At 53.3% G+C, this 27,763-nt stretch overlaps 1 protein-coding gene across 3 annotated transcripts in view; it reads left to right on the top strand.

The window, feature by feature from the left end:
* The window catches only part of GNG7 (G protein subunit gamma 7), a 76,151-nt gene that overhangs the window by 34,570 nt on the left and 13,818 nt on the right, over positions 1–27,763 (top strand). The gene's annotated exons all lie outside the window — the stretch shown is intronic.

Raw genomic sequence — 27,763 nt, 5'->3', positions numbered from 1 at the left:
GCTGAGATAAGCTGCGACGCAAACCTTCAGGTTGTTTGAGCAGGGGTTGCTAGCTGGGTCCCCACTGGCAATATCCGAGGGCATGTTTGGTGGGGATTTTAATGGTTTGAAATGATCTCAGTACTTTTGGTGGTGTCACATGAGATCTTACCGATGATCCATGGAGGAACAATGGTTAACTCCTGCGTTGTGGCAAGGGTTGCTGTCGCGGGGCTGCTGGTCCTTGTGCAAGCACATTTCCAGCATTATCAGCATCGACAGGAATCCTGTCTCCTCTGTGACAAACACTGTTTTCTGTCTGTGTCTGAGGGCTTTGTTAGGATTTACAGTGGCCTCGCAGGGAAAGAAGGTCGGCTGTTTTCCCAAGGTCCTGCAGGAACGTGGGGGCAGAGCTGCTGGAAGGACCCAGGCTGCAGCCTCCAGGTCTGTGGTTTCGCCTCCAGCCTCTCCTTCCTCGCTGCTCACAGCGCAGCCCTCAAACAGGGCGAGAGTGACTTACTCAGAGGACCCACTTGTTTTTTAACTACAGCATGTGCCTCTGCAGAACGAGACATGACAACTGTTCTCGGTTCTTGCTCAGCAAGCAGGGAACACTGTAATCCTGGAAGAAGGCTGGACAAAACCAGGCTGTTCTGCTACATTCCCAGAGTTGCTGCTCTCCGAGTCAGGCTGGCAGGTGGATTTGTACCGTTTCTAGTGCTCGTATTTCAAAAAGACCCTTCCAAATGCAACAGCCCCTGCTTGGAGTTGAATTGCATTTGAAACAGAACAGGACTTACAGTTCTGCACTTCTAAATTGAACTCAGCGAGGTGCTCAAAGCGTTTTCTTAGGCACTCATCCAGCACCACTTAATGACACCTGATTCTCCACAAGGTCCCTCTCGTGTCCCTGCCTGGCAGCTGAACTGTCACGTTTTTCCCTACCCTGTGTAATTTGTTGCTGCTGACTGATCTTTGATGTCTCTTCTCTTCATCTCCTCTACTCCTGGACTTAAAAACCACCTTTCCTTCCCTCCTCTGTACTCAAAACTTCTCTAAGGCTTCAATTTCTGCAGGATATGCAAAAGCCCTCTGCCTTATTAATCAGGCACCATCAGCACCGTGCAGACAGGCAAGGGGAAATGTGCGATCGTGGCAGCCTCTGTGTGTGACTGGTTTAGATAATTGAGATAATCCCAGTTTAATCTATCAAAAAAACATTAGTGGCGGCGTCCCAATTCTCCCTCTGCTGACCTTGTTCAGGTTTCAGCCTCCTTGGAGGCGCCTTAAGGTGCCGAGATTTTCTAACCTGTTTTTTCCAGTTTTCTACTTTCCTTGTACCTCTTGTCTCATAGAATCAACCACCTTCGGTCTTAGCTTCTATCAGACGAAAATTTGTGATACCAACAGACTTTCTGCCCCTTTTCCATGAACGGCAGCCCGATTGTGACTTTCTCCCTGTATACGGAGAAGAGACTCTGACATTCAATGCCTTGGCCATAAAAATGCGGGGTAAGGGTTTGTGTGCTCAGGTTCAGCAGAGCAGATTTGCTTTATAGGCCAGTACCACACTGCTATTCACTATTATCTTTTCTTGCAATCACAAGTCACCCCTAAAAAATTCTTTTGCAGCAAACTCACTTGTGCTATCGGACTCCTCTGAATGCATTCGGCTTCTGTGCTCCTGGCTGCCCTCCAGCCAGGTCACACTGCCTGGCTGTGCAGAGAGGAGCCGGTTTGGGTACCTGTCTCCTTCCCTGCTCCTGAAGCAACTCCATCCCTCCACTTGCACAGAAAGTTCTTTTCTTCCTGGTGCTCTCTGATCCGATACTTCCTTTGGCCTGTCTCGAAGTGGCTGTTGCTCTTCGTTCTCCAAATGAGCTGACACCTCTTTGTTTTCACTGGCTTTGGGGAAATGCCCTCTGCTTTCCCACAGTCAGGTGGGGGGATTCACAGCTGCCTCCACCAGAGCAGGTTCCCAGCCAGTTGCCATTTGATCATGACATTTGGGAAATACATTACTGGGAAGGTCGGCTTGAAATAGGGTTCACAGCCCCAGCGAGTCTGGCTTAAAGAGCCCAGTTGGGTTTGGAGAGGGTGGAAAGGGCAGTGATGGTCCCTCAGGGACCCTGAAGGCAGCAGGATGGGAGGTGAGTGTGAGTTGAGTTGGAGAAACCACCATAGCCGGAGGATGGGAACGGCTGCGCTGTTGTGTTTGTGCCAAAACAACGCTGGGAGCCTCCCCAGGAGAAACAAAATGGCTTAGGTCCAGTGTTTACTATTGGATGGGGAAGAGCAGCGATGTGCTCGTGGGCCGTTCGCACGGCTGGGGCTGTGTGAATCACGTCGCAGGGTTCCCCAGCCCGGCAGGTCATCCGTCTGCCTCGCCTGGCGCTCCTCGACATCTCCTGCCATTCCCACGATGGGAGGGGAGCGGGAGAAGATGTGGTGAGCTCGGTGAGTGTCCCGCGGTTGGGTGACTCAATTAGTACTCAGCTGCGTTACTAACGCTTCTCGTGTGTCACAGCCTGAGCACCCAACAACCTGCTGGTGGGGAGAGCCTGTCTGTGCCACCTGGAGCCTCTGGTGACTGTGCTTCACAGCCCAAATCCTGCTCATAGCATCACAGGATGGTGGGGAGAGACCTTAAAGCCTGTCCCATCCCACCCCTGCCATGGGCACGGACACCTCCCACTGGATCAGGGGCTCCCAGCCCCATCCAGCCTGGCCTTGAACCCCTCCAGGGATGGGGCAGCCACCCCTGCTCTGGGCAACCTGGGCCAGGGCCTCCCCACCCTCACAGCAAAACATTTCTCCCTAAGATCTCAATCTCAGTCTTCCTTCTTTGAGCTGGAAACCATTCCCCTCGTCCTGTCCCTGCACTCTGTGTTCGAGAGTGGGTGTGCTCCAGGGTCCCTTCCAACCCAAGCCATCCTGCGATTCTGTGGTTACCCCTCAGACACTGGCACTTTGCTCCTGTTCTCTGCAGCCGTTGCCGCCGTGTTCCCCTGAGCGCGATGCTCCTGCTCTGCCGGGTGTCCTGCCAGGGCTGCTGTTTGCTGTGCCGCTGGCTTTTTGCTGCACAGGTCAGGGTGGCAGGGAAGCCCTGGGCTCTGAAGACACACACGTCTGTTCCCAGCAGTGGTTACTCTGGGAAGCACAACCACGGAGGGATTAACGGCAAACAGAAATGCTATTTACACGGTTCCAAGCAGGGCAAAAAAAATACTCCGAACTGCAGCCGTTGCTGGAGCTGGGTTCAGCGCCAGGGCTGCCGGCGTTGGCCACTGGCTCCGCTCGGCTCCACACCAGCGGCTGAATCAACAGGCAGCTCGGTTTGATGGAGTTCCAGGAAGGGCCTGAGAAGCAGCTTTTGCTTCTGGTTGTGTGTTGCTCTTATAGCCCTGGTGCGGAGCCCTCAGCTCACGGCACCCGGATCTGGGTCCGAAGGGGGACACGGCGCAGCTGTGGGAGCCCCTGGCCCAGGCTGCCCCATCCCCGGAGGGGTTCCAGGCCAGGTTGGATGGGGCTTGGAGCCCCTGATCCAGTGGGAGGTGTCCCTGCCCAGGGCAGGGTGTGGGCCTGGATGGGCTTTGAGGTCCCTTTGAACCCAAACCATTCCGTGTTTCCATGAATCCTGCTCAAGCTGTGAAGGGGAGTCTGGGCAAGCGGCTTAATTCAACAAATAGAAATGTTTTTCATATTCAGGCCGTTAATGTGGATGATTTCAGGTGGAAGGCTTTTGAGTTGCATCTCAGGCAGCTTTTCCCTCTTCTGGAGCTGATAAAAGTCTGTTCTTCTGTATGGAGAACTCTCAAAGCAGCTTTTCAGACACTAGGACTGATCCAGCTTACATGCTCTCTAAAATCGTCCTGATATCTGCAGGGTATTTAGCAAGAATCAGGAATATAAAGATTCAAAGAGCCCTTGCAAACGACTCTGCGCTGTGTTTAGTCTACAAGCTGCTCTGTGCAAGCTACGTTTTGGGTTTGCAGGCTCTGTCCCATGGCCTGCTTTGGGGTTGGCCTCAATGAGACACGCTCCAACACTCCGTGCCGCCTGTGGGAACGCGGGGTCCTGGAGCAGCTCAGCTGGGGTCCCGCGGGCCGTCCCGCTCGCACGGATCCCGTCCCTGCCAGCGCCGCGCACGCCCCAGCCCCGTCTGGGTGCTCTGGATCAGCCTGATGGGCTGTTTACCTTCCCAGAGGAGAGTAGCAGTTGGAAAGTCATTTAGGATGGGGCTTGTTGGGATAGGTGAGAGGCAATGAGCAACACCCCAGCTGTTTGTTTATCCTAATGAGTTTCCCACGTTGTTAGCGAGGTCGTAAATTAGATGGGGAGCTCTGGTTTCCATGCTCAAGAAATATCTGGTGTTTTAGGGACTTATTTTTGTTGCCAGAATAGACAAATGCATTTTTGTGTTTCTTTAAGTATAGCAAACCTGGAGCCCTTCAGCTTTGCAGGAGAAACTATTGGGTTTAATGTGTTATTAACCTAAATTTGTAATTAATTTGCCATCGAGCGCTCACGCTGAACGTTTTTGCAGGGTCTTAAGGCATCTGATTTCAAGACTTGGTCTCTAACTGCAGACAGTGTTGGGGTTCTTTGCGTTCCCGAGGAGGTGGGGGCTGGTGGTGGGATCCACAAACATCCAGCAGAACAGGAATTCTTCAGACTGGACACTGTTGTGCAAGAAGGGGGGATCCTGTATGCGCAGACATGGAAGTCAAACCAAGCTTGGGGTGCAGGGAGGTAACCAAAAGGCCTCCATGTGTACAACCTGGTCTCAAACCAAGTGTCCAGCTACCAAACAACCACAGCAGCTGATCCATTTATGATAAACACTAATTATTTGGAAAGGAGAATGAGAACAGCGGGGTGGCTTCTCTAACAACCTGCTGGTGACTCAAGTGTGCTACATTCCTGAGTTTGCCTCTTTTGAAAAGTGACGAAGATTTAATTTCAGTGCTTTTAATTAAGAGTCGTTTACATTCATCAATACAGGGTGAAAACACAGGGTGAAAATAGCCAGAGGGTCAGCAGCAGCCTTCCTCCACGTAGGCAGCGAGTCCAACAGGTCAGTTTGTCCCTACAAGGTGAAGTTACAGCACAGGTTAACCATGCGGCTGTGGTGATGGTGGGTTCATTCTGCTCAAGTTTGTGGACATGCTTAGCCCTTCTCGCCTCACTGGGGCTGTGACAGACCTGGAGAGGTGACAGATGTCTTCTCAGCGCAGACCTGAGATCAAGAGCCCCTCCCCACCTTTCCTAAAGGCCCTCAAATGATGCCCATACTGAAACCTCGGTTTCCAGGCATCTAGAAGAGTGCACAGGTCTGCGATGCCGTCTCTTTTATGAGAGCAGTGGTGGTGAGGAATGGATGTTTGCTCCAGGTGCCGGGCACGGCAAGAGAGGCTGCGTCCAAGAATACGCAGCCTGTGCTTTGATCAGCTCGCCCACCCCACAACCTGCCCAAGCGTCTGTGATCCCTCATTCCCATGTCCCTCCCCTCCTCGGTTGGTTGGTGGGGCTGCTGCTTGTCAAGGGACGATGACTCCGCTCTTGCCCCGTCCCATCTGGCGGCCCAGGGTGCAGGAAGCAGCACCGACGCCGTGAATCAGATTCAGTTTCTGAACAAACATTTGGTGCTTCCTGAAACACAGAATCCTCTTGCAGAGCTGCACTGCTATAAACCTGCAAAGCCAGATGATTCCATCCTCTTCTGTGTGTTTAAGACTTTAAGCGCATACAAACCAGTTTATGTCTATTTTTCCCATCATTCCATCTCCAGTACACCAAAATCTTTACAATAACAACAGCTAACTCTGTTGTGTCTAACAGAGAAGCGTTGAACACCTTGTGTTAGACCTCTGCTTGCGTTGCACTCGTCGTTAAGACCTTCGTGTGGAGGCTGCACAGCACCCAAGGTTGCTGTCTGCACAAAGGATGCCTCTGCCAGTGCCTGGATGCACCCGGCGTTCCTCTTTTGAACAGACTGGATTCTGTTTTCATCCTGTGGTAGCGCTTGTGTGCTCGACACAGCCCGGAACGCCTGCGTCCTCCTCCACTGGCCTGGGGCTGCAGGCGATTTAGAAAGTGGAAGGTGGAGGTGTTCAAGGCTGGATGGGGGGCTTGGAGCCCCTGATCCAGTGGGAGGTGTCCCTGCCCATGGCAGGGGTGGAACTGGATGGTCAAGGTCCCTTCCAACCCAAACCATTCTGTGATTCTATGATTCTGTGATTAAAAACCCTCCTGTGAGCAGAAAGGAGTTCTTGATTCTTAACTTGTGGTGTTTGTATACATGGTGCTGTTCTAATTGCAGGATTCTGCTGAACCAGTTTGTGAGTGCGAGGAGGAACAATTGGGCACGAGAACAGGCCAGGAGCAGCTCCCCGAGAGCTCCCAGAACCTGGCGCCGTGTGCTGACCGAGGAGGACTTTGTTCCAGCTCTGGTCAGGACAGGCTGCGCTGCAGCTGGCTCCAGGCTCTGTTGAAAACAGACAAGTTGTACACTTTGAACTGGGTCACTCTGCTTTTTCTGGGAGGTTTTTTTTGTAGATAATAGGAGAGTTCTCCAGATGTGCCTGGGAGGAACGCTGTGATCTGCCTGGAGCTGTGGCGCGATGGCAACAGCGCCGTCAGGGCCCCCGAGGTTTGCTGTAGCTGACGCTGATATTTTAATCACACATAGGTTTATTTAGGGTGGTCATTTACATGCACAGAAGTGTTTCCTTTCATCTGATTTAATTCTGTATGGTAAACTGCTTCCAAACCAGTGGTGAGAGCACCTGCAGTCGGGGCTGTTTTCCTTAAGCTTCCTTTTCCAGAACGCGTCTGCTGATCTCTGCAGCTGAGCTGCCTGCTCTCTGCTGTCACTGATTCACGTGAATACAAACTGCTCTGCTTTTCCTGCTCTGGAAAATTGTGCATAGCAAAAATCCAGCCTCTGGATTAAGTCATATACCTCCTTTTCCCTCCTCGAGGCGTTCATTGGAACAGAAACAAGGAGCTGGGCAGGTGCTGAGGATGCACTTGGGTGCTTCCGATCGTGCAGGAGATGAGGAGTTAATCCAGTCCATCCAAAGGCGGGTGTTTATCCGGAGTGTAAAGGCAGTGACATTTACCAGGCACTTACTGGCATTGTTGGTTGGGAGTCAGTGGATGGGGATTTATTTTTCTAGCTGGCTTTGTTCTGCAGGATTGCTAATATTCCCAAACGCAGTGTGCTTTTATCAGCAGCATCTGCGGCGCGCGGGCTGACTCATGTGCTCTTTGAGTGAGGATGACAAATGGAGAGAGTGGAGACAAACAACTCCCGGTATCGGCGTGCGCCGAGGTGGGGAAGGAGAGAACGGGCATCACTAATAACGCCCTAATTGCTGCCCTCATGTGAGGGAGTCCAGCCTTTTGCTCCTGAAGAAATCTGATGGAGACGTCTTTGGATGCCGAGGGACTACGAGCATCTCCGACAAACAGATGGGGAGCTGCAGGTTCTCTGTTCTCCTGGCTCGAGGAGCGGCGTGCCCCCGATCCGCCGCTGCTGCCCAGGGTTTGAGGCTCAAAGCGTCTCTGCCTGCTGGTGGCGGGGCGAGTTTGTTGTTGAGGGCGCCCGCGTGTGCTGGCCTGACTCACGGGGTTTCAAACCGCTCCGTGTCATCCCAGTCCAGCTGCCCAGCAGAGGTACCGCGTGTCCTCTGGCAGCGAGATGGCTGGAAACGTGTTCTTGGCTGTTCAAGGAGCTCGGTCACACTCTTCCCTTTGGCTAATAATAGTCAGAGAATGTTTACCACGCCGTACACCGGATTTTAACCTCGTTTATTTACCAGGTGAAGTTCCACTGAAGCACTTGTCCCGTACAGGACTCGTGTAGTAAACAGTGAGATGTGATTTAGTGAGTTGGCTCTGGTCATCCAGCCCGACGTGGGAAGCTCTGTGCTTCCTGCCGAGGGTGGAAGGGCAGGGGAAACAAAACAAAGCCCTTTCCCAGCACCGCATTCTGAGCAAGTGCCCTCCCTTTTCCTTGTGCCACCGATGGGTGGGATTTGCTCATCACTCCCGTAATCATTTTTGATCGTTTGGGAGTTTCCAGGCAAACTCCTCCTCTGGGAATCACAGAATCATGGTTTGGGTTGGAATGGACATTAAAGCCCACCCAGTCCCACCCCTGCCATGGGCAGGGACACCTCCAAGCCCCATCCAACCTGGCCTGGAACCCCTCCAGGGATGGGGCAGCCTGGGCCAGGGGCTCCCCACGTGCTGGGGTGTCTGTGGGGTGGGAGGAGGATGTGGCTGAAACACCTGGCTGGGAAAGAGAAACCCTAATTCTGGCCTTTGTTGAAAGGGGATTGCCTGCAGTCATCCTTCTTAGGAATAGGTGGTGTGAAATTAAGCTGCCTAGTTTCACTTTGATGTTTCTTTTCATTTTCTTGAGAACAAACCCATTTTCTCTTAATTTCCCCTATGAAAAGTATTTCTTTTATGATACTTGAAAAGCAACTGCTGACTGAAAGTGAAATACAAGAAATCGTACAGCTTGGGTCACTCGACTTAAAAGCGAGGAAGGAGATGGGATTAGTGCTGGGACTTGTGTAGATAAATATTTGTGAGCGTTTGTGACTTGAACAGAAATTAGAGGAGGGATAAACCTCCATCCTTTGATCAGCTCTCCAGCTCATTAACCTGCCGAAGGCAGCGCCCGGCTGAAGGATTCAAGGCCAGAAGTGGTTCAAGGCATATGGAACTGTCACAAATCTCTTCCCCTTTTTGTGGACGGTGTTTTTTCTGTGTGGTATTTTAATTGTAAACATAGCCAGACACTTTTGGAGCTTGTTAAATTACTCAGGATGTCATCTAGCCTTAACCCATCAGTACCTTCAGCCGGCCTAACGGTCTGAGATGCCTCCAACTCATTTTGCGTTCATGCACGAGCTGTTTGCTCAGCTGGGGCAGCGCTGGTGGATTCAGATTGTCTGGGGCATCCAGGAGAAGGTGGAGATGCCTGCTGAGCTCCAACCCAGCTCCTGCGCGAAGTGGCTGGGAGCTGAACGTGAACCCCTGGTGTCCTCCAAACATCCCATGAGTTGTGGGACCGTTCCTACTAAACCGTGTCCGCAGGTGCCATTTCTGCATGTTGTTTGAACCCCTCCAGGGACGGGGACTCCCCCACGGCTCTGGGCAGCCTCTGCTAGGGCTTCACCACTCTGTCAGTGAAGAAATTCTTCCTAATACTCAATTTAAACCTCCCCTGGTGCAACTTGAGGCCAATGTGTCCACAGGCTTATCCAAGAGCAGGCACTGCATGAGGACACGGCAGGACGAACGGGGAAGCCAGCTTGTGCTCGGAGCCCTGGGTCCCCGCGTCGTCCCTAGGAAGAGGGAAGAGCTCCCCGCCTGCTGCCGGCTGGAAGCGTGAGCAGGACGAAGGCTGTTGGCGTTGGACGCCGCAGCATCGCACCCTGCAGCACGCTCCCTTCTCTGCCAGAGCCCCAGGCTGCTCCGCCAGGAGTTCACGATAGTTCTGCAGAATTTCAGTAGAAAGGCAGTTTCTCATGTCTTGGCACAGAAGTCGTAGCTTCACTGCCGCGCTGTTTATCCTTGGGAAAGCAGAGGCCCGAGAAGCAGGGCTGGTTTACGTTAAACTTTTAAAAAGCTTTGGGTGGCTGCTGTACATCAAATTTAAACCCTTGGGAAATCTTATCAGCTACAAAGATACTGCAGCCATTGGTTAGAGCAACAAAAGCAACCTCTCTATGCTCCTCCAGTGCTTTCCAGATATCAAGAACTGTAATTCTCACATTCTTTGCATGCGGAACTGGCTGTGCCGCAATCTCATTGATGGATCCAGTTGCTCCAAGCCCCATCCAGCCTGGCCTTGAACCCCTCCAGGGATGGGGCAGCCACCCCTGCTCTGGGCAGCCTGGGCCAGGGTCTCCCCGCCCTCACAGCAAAACATTTCTCCCTAAGATCTCATCTCCATCTCCCCTCTTTCAGCTTCAAACTGTTCCCCCTCGTCCTGTCGCTGCACTCTCTGACCAAGAGCCCCTCCCCAGCTCTCCTGGAGCCCCTTTCAGCACTTGAAGCTGCTCTAAGGTCTCCCTGGAACCTTCTCCAGGCTGAACAACCCCATCTCCCTCAGCCTGTCCTCGGGTGGGTGCTGCTCAAGCAATCCAGAATCCAATGAGGCTTCTCCCATGGTACTTAAAGACATTTGTTAATTCTGAGGAGAACCTGTTGGAAGAAGAGAGCATTGTGTGGCCTTTTACTACCTTAATACTGCAAACGTGCGGCCACAGCCACTGCAAGAGGCGCTTGTGTCTTCAGGACACGGTTTAGTAGGGATGTTGGTGTTGGGGCTGGTGATTGGACTGGATGAGCTTAGAGGTCTTCTCCAACCTCGATGATTCCATGATTCTATGATTTCTGTTGCCTCAAACAGCCCCTGGAAAACTCATTAGCCAGAGTCATTTAACGAGGCTCCTAGCATGGTAGCGAGCGCTGGGAAGGGAAGGCTTTGCCGTACTCTCGCCATCTGTCTCGCGGCACACTCCAGATGATGCAATGCACCGTGCGCCGTGTCAAAATAAACCCTTTATTTTTAACAAACTGCATTTAATCCACATTAGCAGCAGATTCAGCCAATCCCTAAATTTGAGTCTGACCTTACTTGATTCCTCGAGGCACGCTCAGCTCCTCATCTCCTTGGTGCTGGAGCTGGCACTAGGGAGCTGCAGACTCCTACTCTGACATTTGAGGAGATGAGACTCCATCCCACCTCGGAGCTGGAGCTGGGCTGACTGACGCTGATTCACTGGGAACAAGCGGTGTCGATCTCCAAAGGACGCGCGTGCGCTCGCCAGGCTCAGCCGTGGTGTGATCTGTGGGACACGCAGAGTCGAGAGCCGAGTCTGAGAGGGAGAAACCAAAGCTTTGGAGGTTAGAGAGGAGCTGGAGGAGCCGTGGGCAGCAGGTTCAGTGTCTGCACTGCAAGCTCTGTAGGGTCGGCTGTTCCTTATCATTAATAGTTTGTTTCTGTTTGTTTGCCTCTGCTGTGGGTGGCAGCAGGAGATGTGTCATGATTCTCGAAGTGGTGTAATGAGTGTTCCCTGCTGTCCTTTCAGTACAGAAAGGGGTTCCAGGGAAGCTGGGGAGGGGCTTTTGATCAGGGAGGGCAGGGACAGGACTAGGGGAATGGTTTTTGGCTGAAAGAGGGGAGATTGAGATGAGATCCTGTGGAGAAATGTTCTCCTGTGAGGGTGGGGAGGCCCTGGCCCAGGTTGCCCAGGAACGTTGTGGCTGCCCCATCCCTGGAGGGGTTCAAGGCCAGGCTGGATGGGGCTTGGAGCCCCTGATCCAGTGGGAGGTGTCCCTGCCCATGGCAGGGGTGGGACTGGATGGGCTTTGAGGTCCCTTCCATCCCAAACTCTTCCATGATTCTATGATTCTGTCTTCTCCCTCACCCAGCGCTCCCGGGGTGGTTGTTGCGCTGGTCCATGTGCCCCTTTCCCATCCAAACCTTACACCTGCCCTGCATGCAGTGAGGAGCAGGGCTTGCATGCGTGGTCCTGCTTCCTCGGGGCTGGAGGAGGTGGCAACGCGACTCCCTGGTTTCAGGTGCCAAGCAGCGAAGCGCGGGCACCGCTCGCCAGCCAGCGCCAGGGCTGGCTCCTGGCCACCCATGGGAGGAGGAGGAGGAGGAGGAGGAGATGCACGATGCCAAGGACAAGACTCATGGACTTTTTTTAGAAGTAGTAGCAACTGATATCAAAGCAGCTTTTGGGCCTCCCCAGCAAACCCAAATAGGCATTTTTCACAAGTTACTAAATCGTTCCTTTCTTCTCTTTATTTTTAGTGCAGGAGACTCCAGGGCGGTGCAGCGCTGTCTCATGAATCTTAGCATGAACAAGAAACTTCCAGCCAATAGAATCAAATCGTAGAATAGAATCATAGAATGGTTTGGGCTGGAAGGGACCTCAAATGTAATGGTTGGACTCGATGACCCTGGGGGTCTTTTCCAACCTAGTGATTATGTGAAAGCCCATCCAGTTCCACCTCCCGCTGGATCAGGGGCTCCAAGCCCCATCCAACCTGGCCTTGAACCCCCCCAGGGATGGGGCAGCCACCCCTGCTCTGGGCACCCTGGGCCAGGGCCTCACAGCAAAACATTTCTTCCTTATATCCAGTCTAAATAGTGGTTGAGGTTCTCATGTAGCACAAGGACCTTCCCTCATTTAAATAAACTGAAGCCCCGTAGTGCCCGGCTGCGTGGCCTTGGGAAACTGCTCTGAAGAGAGCAGAGATCAGGCTGAGGAGCCAGAGTGCAATAAGTTTGCTTGCATTGCTGCTGACCTCACTGTAGCAGGGTTTGAGATGAAATATATAATAAAATGAGTCAGGTTGTGTTTTCAAAATTGACTTCTAGTTCCTGAGTGAGAAATACCAGACTAAACCTCCTGGGAATGGGCAGGCAGGAGGGGAGATGGGATCAGCTGTAGAAGCTGACAGCGTGTGGCACTCAAGCTGCGTGTGCGTGATCTGTGACTGGTAATGTGCTCCTCATCACCTTCAGCTGCTGAAGGAAGATGATGACTAGCCAGGGAAGAAGGACTGTGCTTTATTCTTAAAAACCTTCTCTGAGAAGAGCAGGAATCGGATCGAGGAGCCACAGTGCAATAAACCCTAGGTCTGCGCCCTTTGGGTACAGCTGGGATGGTGCCAGACTGGAACAGGGTAAACAGTGGGAAGTGAGACCAAAGTCCAGTTCTTAAGTACCTGGAATCTGAGGAACTGACAATTAGCTTTCATAGCTGCTAGAATTTGCGCTTCTTGCTTAGTTGAGACCTGTCTTTTTCATCTCTCTAAATTAAGTCCTGCAGACAAGCAGGAGCCAGTTGCAAACCAAGCCCATAACGCGGAGTTAATGGTCCCGTATTAAAGGCAATTGCGTGCAGGTCCGGTGTGCAGCAGCACAAACACGGCTCTGTAAATGGGCTTTGCCTGGCTTATTCCAGCTTTTATGATGCCTGAGCACCAGGGCCACCTCTTCCAGGATCTCGGAGAGGTGAAATGAGATTGTTTGCCTCCCTGCTGCAAGCTCCTGCAGGGGCATCCCCGCTCCCTGCCTCTGGGAGCCGAGCAGGGAACAGCCTGGCACTTGTGTCTCATCCAGGCTGTGCCGTGGGACGCCTCCAGCCCTCCCCGCGTTACCTCCCCACCTTCCAAACCAGCCGCCTCTGAGTTAGCATCTGACTCAGCTTTGTCCTTTTGCTGGAGTGAAAAGCGATGTCTTGGGGCTTTTTTCTCTCCCTCCCCTGCTCTCGCCAAGCCCGCGGCGCTGCCGAGGGGCGCAGGGCACGGCGCTGGCTGCGTGGGCGAGGAGATGCCGTGGGAGGGTTCCCCGACCCCAGCGCCGATGCGGTGATGAAGCCGATTGACGTACTTTCTCCTGCATCAAAGTGACGGTTGCCTGGCTGCCTCACTGAACCCGGCTTCTTCTTGTGTTTCATATTCAACTACAAAGCTGTGCACCAACCACGCGCTTGTGTACGCTTTGAAGTGGTGCTGGCTGACTGCCTGAAAAACATTCTCCAGCGGTGCTGGGAAAAAAAAAAAAATCCCATTACGTTTGACAAATATTTTGGTTTGATTTCAGCCCTTTCTTTCAGAAGCCCGACAATAACAATGGTCCTCGGGAGAGCCGATCGCACGGTGCTGGCTGAACCCTCTCCGTTGCTGCCTTCAGCGCTGCGAACAGGGCTTGCTGTTAGATTTTGGAGAAGTAAAACTTCAGGGCTTGTTTTTTTCTTTCTGCATCGTACACCTTCCTCTTATCTGGTTTGACGTCTGCAGTTTTGAGTTTGGAACTCAAGTCCAGAGGTTTTTAAGCAGCTTGGGTGCACTGCTGCTAACCTCGATATAGCAGGGTTTGAGATGAAATATCATCAAATGAATCAGGTTGAGTTTTCAAAATCAGCGTGTAGTTCCTGAGTGAGAAATACTGGACTAAACATCCTTGTAATAGGCCAGAAGGAGGGGAAACAGGATCAGCTGGAGGAGCAGACGTTGTGGGGCACTAAAGGTGTGTGTGCGTGGTCTGTAGCTTTTAAATGCCCTGGGAATGTGTTCCTCATTACTTCAGCTGCACAGCTTCTTCCAGCAGAATGGAAAGAGTGATTGTCCATTTTCTATTGATTGCAATTAACATTAAATTGCAGGAATGCAATCCTTGAATCCTTATGGCTAGAAAAGACCTCTAAGCTCATCCAGTCCAAAAGTCAGCCCAACCCCACCATCCATGTCAGGATTTAAGGGCACACGCTGGCCTGGACGTGGCTTCTGGGTCATCGTAGAGGTGAAAGGGCTTTGCAGACATGACGATCAATAGAAATCTTTCCATGTTTAATATCAGTGGACATGAAGCTTTCTTAGAGACACCCAAATTCCTTGCCCCGTGCAGTGGGGACACCGGCCGTGTGGGCAGGAGCGGGCTCTGCGGTGCTGATTGCGGGTTGGGTGTCAGCACAAGCTGCGGTGGTTTGGGGCTCTGGGAGGGTTTCTGCCTGCGACAGAAAATCCAAGGCTGTAAAACACCCGTGCTTCCCCCCGTTATCCCTCCTGCTGCCGCTGAGCCGTCGCCAGCAAGCGGCGTGGTGTCCGACATGCAGTGCCAGCAGGGTGGTTCGTGTATTTGTGTCAACGACTTAGAAAAGCTGTAAAATTCCACTAATCCCTCTTTAAATGAGCTTATCATGGGATACGAGTTTCCTGTTGCCTGTCCCCGACTGCCGAACGCAATAAAATGGGTGGCCAGGAGATCACGCTGGTTACGGTGTCGGCGCGTGTCATTTGTTCCAGTTGGGGTTAACTCACCTCTCCAGAGATTATGGATTTGCCTCTGCAGAGGTTATGGTTTTCCAGTTTTCAACTCTGTTTGGGGTATTTAGAGGTGAAGCTTATAAACAGGACCTGTTAAAATACATGAGCATGATATGAGGCCAGGCTGAGAGAGCTGGGGTTGTTCAGCCTGGAGGAGAGAAGGCTCCAGGGACACCTTAGAGCAGCTTCCAGTGCTGAGAGGGGCTCCAGGGAAGCTGGGGAGGGGTTTTGTACAAGGACAAGGGGGAATAGCTTTAAATTGGAAGGGGGAAGATTAAGATTAGACATTAGGAACCTTTGGAACAGGTTGCCCAGAGCAGGGGTGGCTGCCCCATCCCTGGAGGGGTTCAAGGCCAGGTTGGATGGGGCTTGGAGCCCCTGATCCAGTGGGAGGTGTCCCTGCCCATGGCAGGGGTGGGACTGGGTGGGCTTGGAGGTCTCTTCCAGCCCAAACCATTCTGTGATTCTATGATTCTGTGTAAACTGCATGGACATGAGCAAATATGCCAAGGTGCAGGGAGCAGATGTTTGTGTGATGTCTTTTTTACCTTAACTCCAGTACAGTTCCTCCCAGCGTCCCTGAGCAGCTCACAAGGCTGCAGGGACGGTATTGGCTGCTGTAGCTAAATAACCTCAATTCATTCTTTCTCCCTTTTATGTATTTTTATTGACCCAGACAGGGATTTCTCAGTGACAGCCTCCCCTAGGAATGCTGGCTATGCCAGAAATGCCCCGTCCCGCAGCTCCGCCGCTCTCCCTTATCTGCCCGCGCCGTGGGCACAGGCTCCGCTCGCTGTACAAATGCCGTCCTGTCCTGGGAATTGTCACTGCTGCCGTCACCCTTCATCACCTCTGTCGTCTCCAATCCGTGCCGGGCACCCTGGCAGTGCCAGTGAGGTCTGGAGGAGCCCCATGCTCCCGGGAGGTCCCCCCTTTCCCCTCATCGACACGCTGCGTGTGGGTTGTAACCCTCACCTCTGTCTAATTTCTGGGTTTCATCATCACGAACAGCCCACGCGTGTTAAATAGGACTTTTTCATCACTATGTGTTGCATATTGGTGTTTATTCTTTCTCTTCTTTTCCTGGGAACTTTCCAGAAGTAGTGGGAAATGGTCTGTACACATTGGGCCGCTCCAGGTCACTTTTTTCTTGGAAAAAACAATCAGTGATACTGGATTAAAGTTTTATTTCTTGACAGAGTTGTCCCCGAAAGAGCAACGTTGGTCGCTTGGATCCTTCCAGCCTTGGGCTGTTTGTGCTCTGGAGTCGGGTTGAACTTTGGGTTCCTTGTGCAGCAGTTTGGATCTCTCTGCTTTGAAACAGGGGAACTGGTCGGGCTTTGAGGTCCTTTCCAGCCCAAACCATTCTATGATTCTCAAGGCTTAGTTCTTTCTGTTTTACAGGGATAATTATCTTTGTTCAAGCTCTTTGCTTGCTCGGCAAAGCAGGAGCTAAATTGGGTGCCTCTTTTAATACCTTCTCAGCATACGTGGTTTTTTGGACCAGGTTTAAAAGTTCTTCTGCCCCTGTTATGTAAACTTTCTTTAAAGGGAATGCGATGTAATTGTCTGGCACATCCTGGGGTGGGCAGGCGAAGCTCCAGGACTCTCTTCCCAGGGCGCTGCTGCTGTTGAGGAGTGCGGACTCGCAGGCCGGTGCCCATACCTGTCAGAAGGGACCCTAAAGCCCATCCAGTCCCACCCCTGCCACGGGCAGGGACACCTCCCACTGGATCAGGGGCTCCAAGCCCCATCCAGCCTGGCCTTGGACACCTCCGGAGATGGGCAAGATCTGCTGGGTGGTGTAAATCTGGAACTGGATGGGCTTTGAGGTCCCATCTGACCCAAATCATTCCATGATTCTAGGATTCGGTGTCCAGGGTGAGCAGAGGAGGGTGGCACCTGCACAACAGCAACTGCTCGGTGCTGTAAATTCAGGGAAGCCGGAATGTTTCACATATCTCTGTTTTTTCCAACCTGCAGTAGATGATCTTCTAAACCAAAAGCCCAGCCCAATGACAGCAGTCAGGGAGCCAAAGGTTGCCCGTTACCTGGAGGTGGGTCCCTCACGTGCCTCTCTGCGGCCCTTTCACACAGTGTGGCCGTTCCTTTTTTAGCCTCTCCGCCTGATTCCCAGCCCCAGCCTTTCCAGGGCAGCTCCCAGCCCTGAGCTCAGAGCTGAACCGCTGCCAGCCCAACGTGACTCCTCTTCCTGTAAGAGAAACAAAAGCAAACGACCTTCTGCTTCCTCTCCCCAGCTGCCCCGCGGATTCCAGTGCCCGATGTAGGAGTTGCTCCTTGTTGCACACCCTCACATGATGTTGCAGTCATCGCTCTTCACCAAAAGAGCTGGGTTTGCGTGAAAACAGGCGCACAGACTCCGCAGTCACATGGAGATACTGGCCTTTTCTTTTAGGGTAATTACTTTGGTGGTTGAAACAAGTGCAAAAGGAGTCATCGGGCTGATCAAACCCTGTCCTCACCCCGTTTGGAAGCGAGCCGCTTCGGTTTTCGCTTGCCTGCAGCTGCTTTGGGGAGGGAGGGCAGCCCCCGGCTCTGCTGACCTGGTCCAAGTTTCTCCCGAGCATCGTTTTTGCCCTCTGTAGCTGCATCGGTAATGAAAGCAAGATGAGTAGAGAAAGTCACAGGACTGCTCTCAGCAGTGTGTATATGGGTGGGTGAAGAAAGCAGCAGTATTTACGGTCATGCAGTGCCTCTGCTGCTAAAGGTCACTCTTATTGCTAATAGAATCAGAAGGAGCTGGCCTCCAGCTGCAGGCAAGAGCCTTCTGGCAGGGAATCAGCATCCCTGAGCCCTTCAGCTCCGAGTGTCGCACCAGCCCAGTCAGCTCCAGGAGACCTCGAGCTCTTTGTTATGTCTGAACCGTGAAGTTAAGAGCTTGAGTTTTTGCTTAACACCGAGCTATAGGCTGTGATTTTTTTCAGTGTGGAATTAGCGGTCTGAATTGTCCCGGTGCAGGTGGAATTCCTGCCTTATGGAAAGGGTTTGGGTTTGATCACTTTGGGTTTCAAAGGCTTAGTTGTGAGGTTCTAGGGGTTAGGGTGCTAATTGCTGGGTGGGGTCAGAGGATTTGGGAGCTGGATTAGCAAAACCTCCCTGTGTTTAGTGCAGTACAAACCCAAACCGGCTCAACGTGTGGAGCCGTGCGGCTGTGGCGCGGTGCCGGGCAGACGATGCAATGTTCTGCTGTTCAGAACTGGGCTGACACAGCGATGCGGTGCTGGGACGAGTCCTTCGTGCCTGCTGTGAGGATCTGCCCACCCACTTTAGCTCGCTGTGTCCAGGGTCCCAGTAATTCCCCAGTTGCAGATGTTGCTTAATTCCATCCTGAATCACTTTTCTCCTTGCTTGTATCTGGAAGTAGCTCTCTAGATACCTTTTTAGATTCCTTTCTGGGTGTGCAAAGTTGATTTTCTAAATCAAACACTGCTAATGTGCACAGAATCATTTAGAAAAGACCTTTAAGATCATCGAGCCTAACTACAAACCTCACACTACCAACCCCTCCACAATTAAACCTGTCCCTGAGCTCCTCATCCACAGGGCTTTAAAACCCCTGCAGGGGTGGTGACTCCACCGCTGTGCTGGGCAGCCTCTGCCAGCGCTCGAAGCCCTTGCAGGGAAGTACAATTTCCTGACATCAAATCTAATCCTCGCCTGGTGCAATTTGAGGCCATTTCCTCTCATCGAATCCCTTGTTAACTGGGAGAAGAGCCCAGCACCTGCCTGGTTCCACCTTCCAGGAGCTGCAGAGAGCGATGAGGTCTCCCCTCAGCCTCCTCTTCTCCAGGCTAAGCAGCCCCAGGTCCCTCAGTCGCTCCCCCAACTCCTGTTCTCCAGCCCCGGGTCCTCCCGCTGTCCCCTGGCCCTTTCCCTGTTGTGTGCCAGATATTAACATGAACAGGGAGGGAGTTTGTTTCCATTCAGGATCCTTGGGGGCCTCTCGGGGGTCGGCTTGGTGGAAGCTGCTCTTTTCCCCGTGCTCAAGGGCTGCTCTCGGTGTCTGGACACTTTGCCCGTGGCTGTCGAGTCAACGCGTTTCCTCATCCGTGTTGCAATCCTGCACTTTCTGTAGCAACTGCCTGTCTGGGCGCTGTTTTTCGGGGCACGGTTGCCTTGATTCATTGATGGCACCATTATGTCTAGGGAGATTTTTGCTGTCTGTCTGTCCCTATTGCTCCACTCCAGCACTGTTTACAAGTTTATTTGCATCTCGGATGCCTCTGTAGGAGAAGCAGCGAGTGAGTGTTTAATACGCAAGTTTGGAAGGCATTGCCAGCTCTCATTGCAGATCTGGGTGCATCTGATTTCTCTGCTGACTCAAGATGCAACTGCTAGAAACCCAATTCAGGATTTAAAAGCTCTGCTGTGCTTACTTTGCTGCTCACATCCTCCCTCCTGAGAGGATTTGCAATGAGTAACCTCACCCAGAGCTTTGGAGGCGCTTCACAAAACATTTGCAAAACCAACAGCAGGGAAACTTTAGTGGTGAAGCCAGCAGGTGCGACCCAGATGTGTCCCGAGCAGAGGCAGCGAGGAAAGAAGTTCCCATGTGGCTCTTCCGTGGCAAGAATTGTGGTTTAAAGCAAAGGGAAAGATTCTCACGAGCAGCTCACACTGAAGATCCCGTTGAGGAGCCTGGAAAACTGGCTGTGTTGTGGAATCATGGAATGGTTTGGGTTGGAAGGGACCTCCAAGCCCATCCAGTCCCAGCCCTGCCACGGGCAGGGACACCTCCTGCTGGATCAGGGGCTCCAAGCCCCATCCAACCTGGCCTTGAACCCCTCCAGGGATGGGGCAGCCACCACTGCTCTGGGCAGCCTGTTCCAAAGGTGAGGACCACACGGTGCTTTGAAACAGGACAGACTGGAAACAAAAGCAAAGCTTTCTGCAAGCAGTGATTGTGCAAACTCCATCTGGCCCCCAGTGCCAACCTTTCCATCACTGCTGAGCGTGATGAGCACTGTCAGCAGGAGCCAAGGGTTGCAAACACTCTGGGTTTGATACTGTGGCTTCAGAAAGGCTTTCTGAGTAATCAAAGTGTAAAGCAATGCTCTGACAGCTGAAAATATGCTGTGATTTCCATGTTTTCTTTGGAAGCCGGGTCAGGTGCACCGTAGCTAGCCTCTTAAGTCACACAGAAGAGGCTGCGATGCTTTTGGCTCCCATTCCTGACAAGGTTTCTTCACAGCCCTGTGCTCCACCACAGCTCATCAACGAGCTAGTCAGCATTTTTCTTGTTTGCTCAGCAGCAGCTGAACGCAGCTTCCCGGTACTGTGGCTCTTCTAGAGAACAGTCACACGAGGAGCACTTATCTCCCTGTGCGTAGCAGAAGGGGCTCAGTTTTAAAGTAAATATTTTTGCCATAACCCCAGGGGTTTTTGTTCCAAGCTCAATGGTGACAAACACTCCCCGTGTGCAGCCACTGGAATGAAACCAGAGAACCTGGGAGGTGGGTGGCACATCTGCCACTAGAGGCTGGGGGCATCGATCCCCAGAGCCTTGTGGGACCCCTGGGCTGCTCCGCAGTTTGGGTTTTGACCTTGCGGAAAGTGGGAGGCTTCACCCTGAACTCGTGGAAGGAAAGAAATCAGCCTTGAATTCTGGTGCGAAGGTCAGCGAGCGAAAATGACGCTGGATCAGATGTCCCGAGTTCCTCCATGTGAGATATCTTGTCCTCAAGCATGGGGTGACCTCATCCGAGCCTCCCAGATGCAGTGACACTGGATGCAATTCAGCTTGGGGCCCCTCAGTGCAAGAAAGTTATTGAGGGCTTGGAGCGTGTCCGGAGAAGGGAACGGAGCTGGGAAAGGGCTGGAGAACAGGGGTTGTGGGAGCAGCTGAGGGACCTGGGGCCGTTTAATCTGGGGAAAAGGAGGCTGAGGGGAGACCTCATCGCTCTCTGCAGCTCCCGCAAAGGAGGTTGGAGCCAGGTGGGTGCTGGGCTCTTCTCCCAAGTACAAAGGAGTGAGATGAGAGGAAATGGCCTCAAATTGTGCCAGAGGAGGCTTAGATTGGATATTAGGAAGAATTTCTTCACAGAATGATTGGTGAAGCACTGTCAGAGGCTGCCCAGGGCAGCGGTAGAGTCCCCATCCCTGGAGGGGTTCAAAAAACCTGTATGTGTGGCACTTGGGGACAGGTTTTAGCAGCGATGGTGGGGTTGGGCTGACGGTTGGACTGGATGAGCTTGGAGGTCTTTTCCACCCTTAATGATTCCATGATTCTAATCACAGCAGCTTCAGACCGTGCTGTTTGGCCTGCAGAGCAGTAACGAAAGCCGTAAAAAGTTAAATTACAGTGAATTCTGCTTCCAGGCTTATTCGCAGCTGCGTGAGATCAGGTGTCAGCTCTCTCCGTGCCACCTCCTGCTGACTCGAACAGCACCGCTGGGCCAGCGCCGGTTCCGAGAGAACACCCTGCGTGGCAGCGCGAGGACCAGCTCCTCTGGTCGGTTGAGGTTGATCCTGCTGGGGCAGGATATCGGGCTGAAAGCGCCGGCTGCAAACAATGAACCGAGAGTAAACTGCTATTTGCTTTTTGCAGTTGTAGAGGCTATTTTTAGCGGCTTTGAACGCACGCAGGTCTGATCGCTGCAGCCAGCACGATGCACAAGCCCTGCTTCTTTTTCCATAACTCAAAAAAAGGCACCTTAGGGGCACAGTGTGCTGGGAAAGCTCCTACCAGCTCTGTTACCCCAGTTATTTACTCTATCTTCTCAAGCCGCGTCGAGCAAGCCGTGCCGAGCCCTACAATGAGGACATTGTAGCTTGTGGTTCTGATGTAATTCCCACCAAACGCTCTTTCCACAATGAAAACTTCAAGTTCCTCGAAACCAACCTCCTCGCCCTTTCCCCCCCTGCACGCAGAGCCGTGTCGGTTCACCAGCCGCGCTGTGCCCGGCGCAGCCGCTCCCTGCCAGCAGCCCGGGACCCGTTAATGAATAGAGCCTATAATTGGCACAATGCTCTGAATCCTCGCAGTGTTGCCCTTCAGTTCCTATTTTTAGGTTTTTCTTGTAATCTTCATAGACTGGTTTAAGGTCATGGAGTCCATAGATGCAGCCCTGCTGAGCCCACCACTAGACCATGGCCCCAAGTACAACATCTACCCATCTTTTAAACCCCTCAAGGGATGGTGACACCACCACCTCCCTGGGCAGCCTCTGCCAGAGCTTGACATCCCTTTCAGTAAAGAAATTCCTCCTAATATCCAACCCAGATCTCCCCTGGTGCATCTTGAGGCCGTTTCCCCTTGTCCTGTCTCTAGCTACCAGGGAGAAGAGACCAACCCTCACCTTCCTTCACGGGCTGACTTACCCGCTCGCCGTGCCATCCTCTTTGGGGAGCAGCAAAATGAATTTGAGAGGGATAAAAAGCAGCGCTTTCTGCTCAGAGATTGAATTTTCCTGGGTGCTGGTGCAGTGCAGGGAAGCACTGGCTGTTTGGGAGGCTCAGGAAGGAAATAACTCTGAAAGGACAGGATTTTATCTGGGCATCATGATGAGGGTGGGGAGGCCCAGGGTGCCCAGAGCAGGGGTGGCTGCCCCATCCCTGGAGGGGTTCAGGGCCAGGTTGGATGGGGCTTGGAGCCCCTGATCCAGTGGGAGGCTTGGAACTGGATGGGCTTTGAGGTCCCTTCCAACACAAACTAGTTTATGATTCTATGATTCTGTGATTATGGTGATTTATTGCTTTTAATAGCTGGGCGTTACTGACAGGGAAACACTGCTGCTTTCTGCACCGAAACCCAGCAGCTCTGCCAGCTGACTCAGACCCGAGCCCTCACCTCTGTTTGCTTTCCTTTTCTTCATAAAAGAGCCTGGCGCCTCCTTTTACCTTTCCAACGTAGCCTGGATTTGTGCCTCCCAGGTGGGAAGTGGAGGCTGTTCAACCCTGCTGAAACGCTTGGGAGCAGGCAGCGATGGAGCCGATGTTTAGAGGAGGTGTGGGTGCAAAAATCAGTGACCAAAGGGTCTCCACTTTAAATCAGGATGAGGTTTTGGGGTGGCTGGTAGGGTTTTTTGGGTGGCTGGAAGGCTTTTTGGGTTCCTGGCAGGGTTTTGAGGTTCCTGGCAGGGTTTTTGGGTGGCTGATGGGTTTTTTTGCGTGGCTGGCAAGGTTTTGGGGTTCCTGGCAGGATTTTTGGGTGCCTGGCAGGGTTTTTGGGTGCCTAGCAGTCATTCTCCCCTGCCCTGTCCAAGTCTTGGGGTGCAGGTCTGGGTAATCCCCCTGTTCTGGGTACAGTGGGAGACGAGAGCATCGCAGTGCCCTGCTCTTTCAGTCAGAATCGCATTTCAGGTTTGGGAGTAGATGACTGTGGCTGCCTTAGTCAGAGGGTTCTCCTTATCTGGGCGTTTCCTTATCTGTAGGAAGCTCAAAAGTCATTTCAAGCCCTTTCCACCCACCCAGCGCCCACGGAGGTGCCCGGCAGAGGGATCAGCCGGGCCGGCTGCAGGCTGCTCGCTCCGCTGTGTCACGGCTGATGCCATCAGATCTGGTGATCTCACCATGAGGTAACTTTTTCTGCACATGAAGCTGATAAAATTCACCTGACCTCATGGTGCAGCTGGAGGAGCCTTTGTCCGCTCCGTACAGAAGGGAATGAAACGCTGTGCCATGTCAAAACTTCCCCTGCCGGCTTTAAATGCCTTGAGCGCTGATGCTCGCAGCGTTTCCCAGCTCAGATCTCAGGAGCTGTGGGAAACTCAGGAAGCTTTGTGATACTCAGCCTAAACTTCCCTTTCTTTTATCTCCTTCTATAACTTCATGCTCCGTGCCAGACAGCCCAGCTTCCTGCTTGTCCCTGTGCCCTCCCAGTGAATGTGGAGCCGCTCTCGAGCCCTCCCAGACAAGAACAGGCTCCACAGTGCTCTAGCCAGGAAGAACACGTTTCGTTTTCAGTCTGACCACAAAAATCGGTGCCTTGGTGCCTCTCGTCAAGCCATGACTGAAAACACAAGCCCACGTGCATAGAATCATGGAATGGTTTGGGTGGGATGGGGATGGGGCATTTCTTCCTCAGTTTGCATCTCAATCTCCCCTCTTTCAGCAAAGCAAAATATTCCAGGACTTGTCAGCAGGCGATTTTCAACAAGGGTCCAGCCCCAGCCTTCATCTCAGTGCTCTGGGGGACGTGCTCCTCCTTCATCCATCCCGTTTCTTTGGGCAGGGTCACGGGATCGTTTGCTTGCCCCTCGTGGAGATGCTCCCTCCACCCCTCTGCAGAGAAGGAATTCGTGCCGGGGAGGAGACCCAGGGTGCTGGGGGACTCATGGGTTCTTGCGATGGTTTCTGCAAGCAGAGGGATGGTGTTTACGTGGCTGAGTCATCTCGGGCTCTGAGCAGGCAGGCAGGAAGCTGCAGGTGACTGGAGGGGAGCGGGTTGAGGTTTTGGGGCGCAGCAGCAGCTCCACCAGCGCGAGCTGCAGTTTGGCCGCAGCAGCAGGGCTGGTGGTGGCTCCTGCAGCACCAGAGCTGCCCGTGCATGGATCCCACCCTTGCTGAGACCACTGCTGGAGCCTGTCCTGCTTCTCTGCCCGTCTGTCCTTCCGAGGGAGCTGCTGCTGGTGCCAGCCAAACACTCCGAGACCTGAGACTGCTCTGAAATGCAAGGGGAATGAGCAGCTACCGTGAAACTTTGTGGCCCAGTTCTCACAGCAGCTCCCGTGGAAGCCGGCAGTGCACGCTCCTTGTGTGCCATGAGCTGGTTTTCCCCTCTGTGCTTTCTCTGTGACTGCACTGACCAGTAATGCAGGAAGGATGAGGACAGAGCAGACTCTGCAGTGCAAGTTCTTGTTTATTTACTTCCCAAAACAGCCCTTAAGCGCCTTCACTGAAGCCCAGCTCTGGCTCCTGCTTTAAATTACATGGTGGAGCAGTTATTGCGTCTCTGGCCATCCGTGTTACGCCGTGGGCCAGCACCTGGTCGCAGCGGTGGCTCCAAACCTCCGACTTCGGTCGCCGGGTCCCCTGGGGAACCGGCAGGCTGGCACGGTCGCTGCTGCCTCCGTGGCTCCCACACACACCAGCCAAACTCAAAGTGCATCTGGCTTTGTATTCCCAACCCATTTCCCTTGCAATGGCTCCAGGTAACGCTGATGGAAATATCTTTGCCGTCTTCTTTCTGATTTCTTTAATGCATGATCTAAAAATAAGTCTGGAATGTGCTGCGGTGACCCAGGGACCCGACCTGCTGCGCCAGGGTGGTGCTGCCAGAGCTCCTCGCCCCACTGGCACCAGAGTTAAACGTGGGAGGGTTTCAGGCTGCCCTGGAAGCAAGGTCTCCTGAATGTTCCACAGCTTAGCTGGCAGATGTGTCCTGCAGGATTTCACGCTCTCTCAGCCAGGTAATTGTTTCCTTTAATGGGAAGGAAATAGAGCTACGTGTCTCCAGGGATGCTCTCTCCTTCCAGACTCCTTGGCCACCTTGAAAGTGGAGCAGTTCAGGAGACAAAATACTTAAGCAATTAATGGATCTTCTGACAAAGAGAATGGCACTGAGGTAGATGCCCTCTCTCCTACAGCTGTATGAACATGTGACAGAGTCATGGAATGGGTTGGGTTGGAAGGGACCTCAAAGCCCATCCAGTTCCAACCCCTGCTACAGGTAGGGGCGCTTCCCACTGGATCAGGCTGCTCAAAGCCCCATCCAACCTGGCCTTTCTCCTAATCTCCAAGCTAAACCTCCCCTGGCACGACTTGAGGCCGTTTCCTCTTGTCCATCGCTTGTTACCTGGGAGAGGAACAAGGTGAGCATCGTTTCAACACCACAGTGTGGATAAACCCTCGTCCTGCACCAGACAGAGCGAAGCCCGGTGCTTCCCACCGCTGCCTCTTTGAGGAGCTTTTCTCCATACCAGGATGGCTCCTCGCTGCGCTCTCCCCGGGTATTGTCCCACGCCATAGAAATCTGGAGGTCTTAAAGGAGGAGGGTGGGGGGAGAAAAAAAGAAAGAAAAAAATTGCTGCACTCAGGAAAAATTTCAATAGCTCATTCAGCTGCTGAGCTGCTGGTGCAGGAAGTGTAAAAGAAAAATGGAGCCGGCTTTGTTCTGCCCAGACAAGGAGTAAATGCCACTGCCCTAACAGCCGGGGTCTGTTCCAAAAAAGCATGAGGTCATCTTTAAAAGCAGTAACCACCGCACGGGTTGGCGCTGGGTTACCAGGCTCAGGCCCCCCGCTTCGTCCCCCGCTCCCTTTTTCCTGGCACCAGCCTGGCTCGGCGCGCGGGACGGCTCCGGCGAGGTGTGTGCTGCTCCGCTCCGTGTGGGGCTGCCGGTGGGCGCCTGGCCCCGCTCCAGGCTCTCGGCGGAGGGCTTGCTGGCTTTTCATCCAGGAGGGAGCTGCTCGGTGCTACGGGCCCTGGGCCTCCCAGAGCGTGGGGTCCTCTGGCTGCCAGGCCACGCTGCTGCTCCAGCGTCACCCGTGATCCCGTGGGAGATGGTTTGGTGCGCCTCCGTGGCTCCAGAGCTGGTGCCATCTCACCATCGCAGGGGTTTTCACCCTCCCTGCGCATTCAAACGCACTTTGGTTAAGGCTGGGATCTAGGAGCACATCCCCCTACCCTGACCATCGCTGTGCATCCTTCATCCCTGCTGTGGACACTGGTACCTTGTCTCACCAGCCCTGTGATGGGAGGATAGTGGGAAGATGATGCTCCAGGCAGCCTGGCTGCACGGAGCGAGCGGCCACGTGCTTTCCTTCGGGAAGCTCGAGCACAGGGACATTTATGAGCACCAGTCCCACTGTATTTTTCACTCGGGGGGGTAAGGCAAAAGCAGCATAGCTCCGGCAGTTACTCAGATGCTCGCCTGTTTATTTAGACGGCTAGGAGTGGCCGCTTCCAGCTATGAGAAGTATGGGAAGAATTCAGAAACTGGAGGGATCAGTGCATATTTCTTCCCTAGCGTAACGCTTCCTGCCGCTCGGCTGCAGCGGCCGCGGGTGGGAGCGTGCAGGTGGCACCGATTGCATAAAAGAGAAAGGGGTTTGTGCTGCCTCGATGATTAACAGTGTTGGGTGTCAGGCTGGCAGCCCAGCGCCGTGTGTCTCGCAAGGTGCAGGTCCGAGGCGTGCTGCGGCAAGCCTGGTTTCTCGGCACGCCGCGATGCCGAGGGCGGCAGTTTCAGCCTCGTGACCTGGATCCTGTCGTAACGTTTCGGTGCAGGGGGGGGTCACAGGGACCCTCTGTGCAGCTCACGGGACGGAGCACGGTGTGGGGTGCAGGGCTGAGCCCCGTCCCGCAGTCACCTTGCTCCGCACTGTGGGGCTGCCCGATCCCTCGCCCCCAGCATCGCCGGGAAGCGCTGCCGGAGCAGGGTTGGGAGGTGGATGAAAGCCCTGCCAGGAGCCAGACCGAGATGCTGGATGGAGGAGGCGTCTCTCTCTTCCACACGGAGCTTGTGCTGAGTCACGACTCGTTGGAGCCAGCGCTGCTGTCACCGCCGCGCGCTGACTCAAGAGCTGAGCTGGGTTTGGTTGTTCTTTTCCCACTAAAGCAGCCCAAATCGTTCCCTCTGCAGCCGGGATGGTCCGTGGGGAATCAGCTCATGAAAAGAAACGGAGGTGCCGGCTCTGTAGACATCAGTCAGCCTTGCTTTGACGTCAGAGGACTGTGCAGAACAGATACTGGGTACTCAGAGTGCAAACCAGACCCGTGTAAATGCTCTCTTCACGCTTGCCTCGATGGAAACACGGGAGTCCTGGCAGTAATAGTCATTTTTATGCATTGCAATGAATAATCCTGTTTCATAAACACTGTGAAACCTCTTTTGCTGCAAATGTATGAAGAATGTGAATGCAAGAAATCTGCTTTTGTAGTACTGTGAGCCCTCTTCGTTTAATCATGAAGCCTGGTGGAGGAGAGGACATTTGTGGTTCTCCTTGGGCCA

This window comes from Phaenicophaeus curvirostris, chromosome 28, assembly GCF_032191515.1.
Source record: "Phaenicophaeus curvirostris isolate KB17595 chromosome 28, BPBGC_Pcur_1.0, whole genome shotgun sequence".
NCBI lineage: Eukaryota > Metazoa > Chordata > Aves > Cuculiformes > Cuculidae > Phaenicophaeus > Phaenicophaeus curvirostris.
This window is presented reverse-complemented; position numbering and strand designations above follow the sequence as displayed.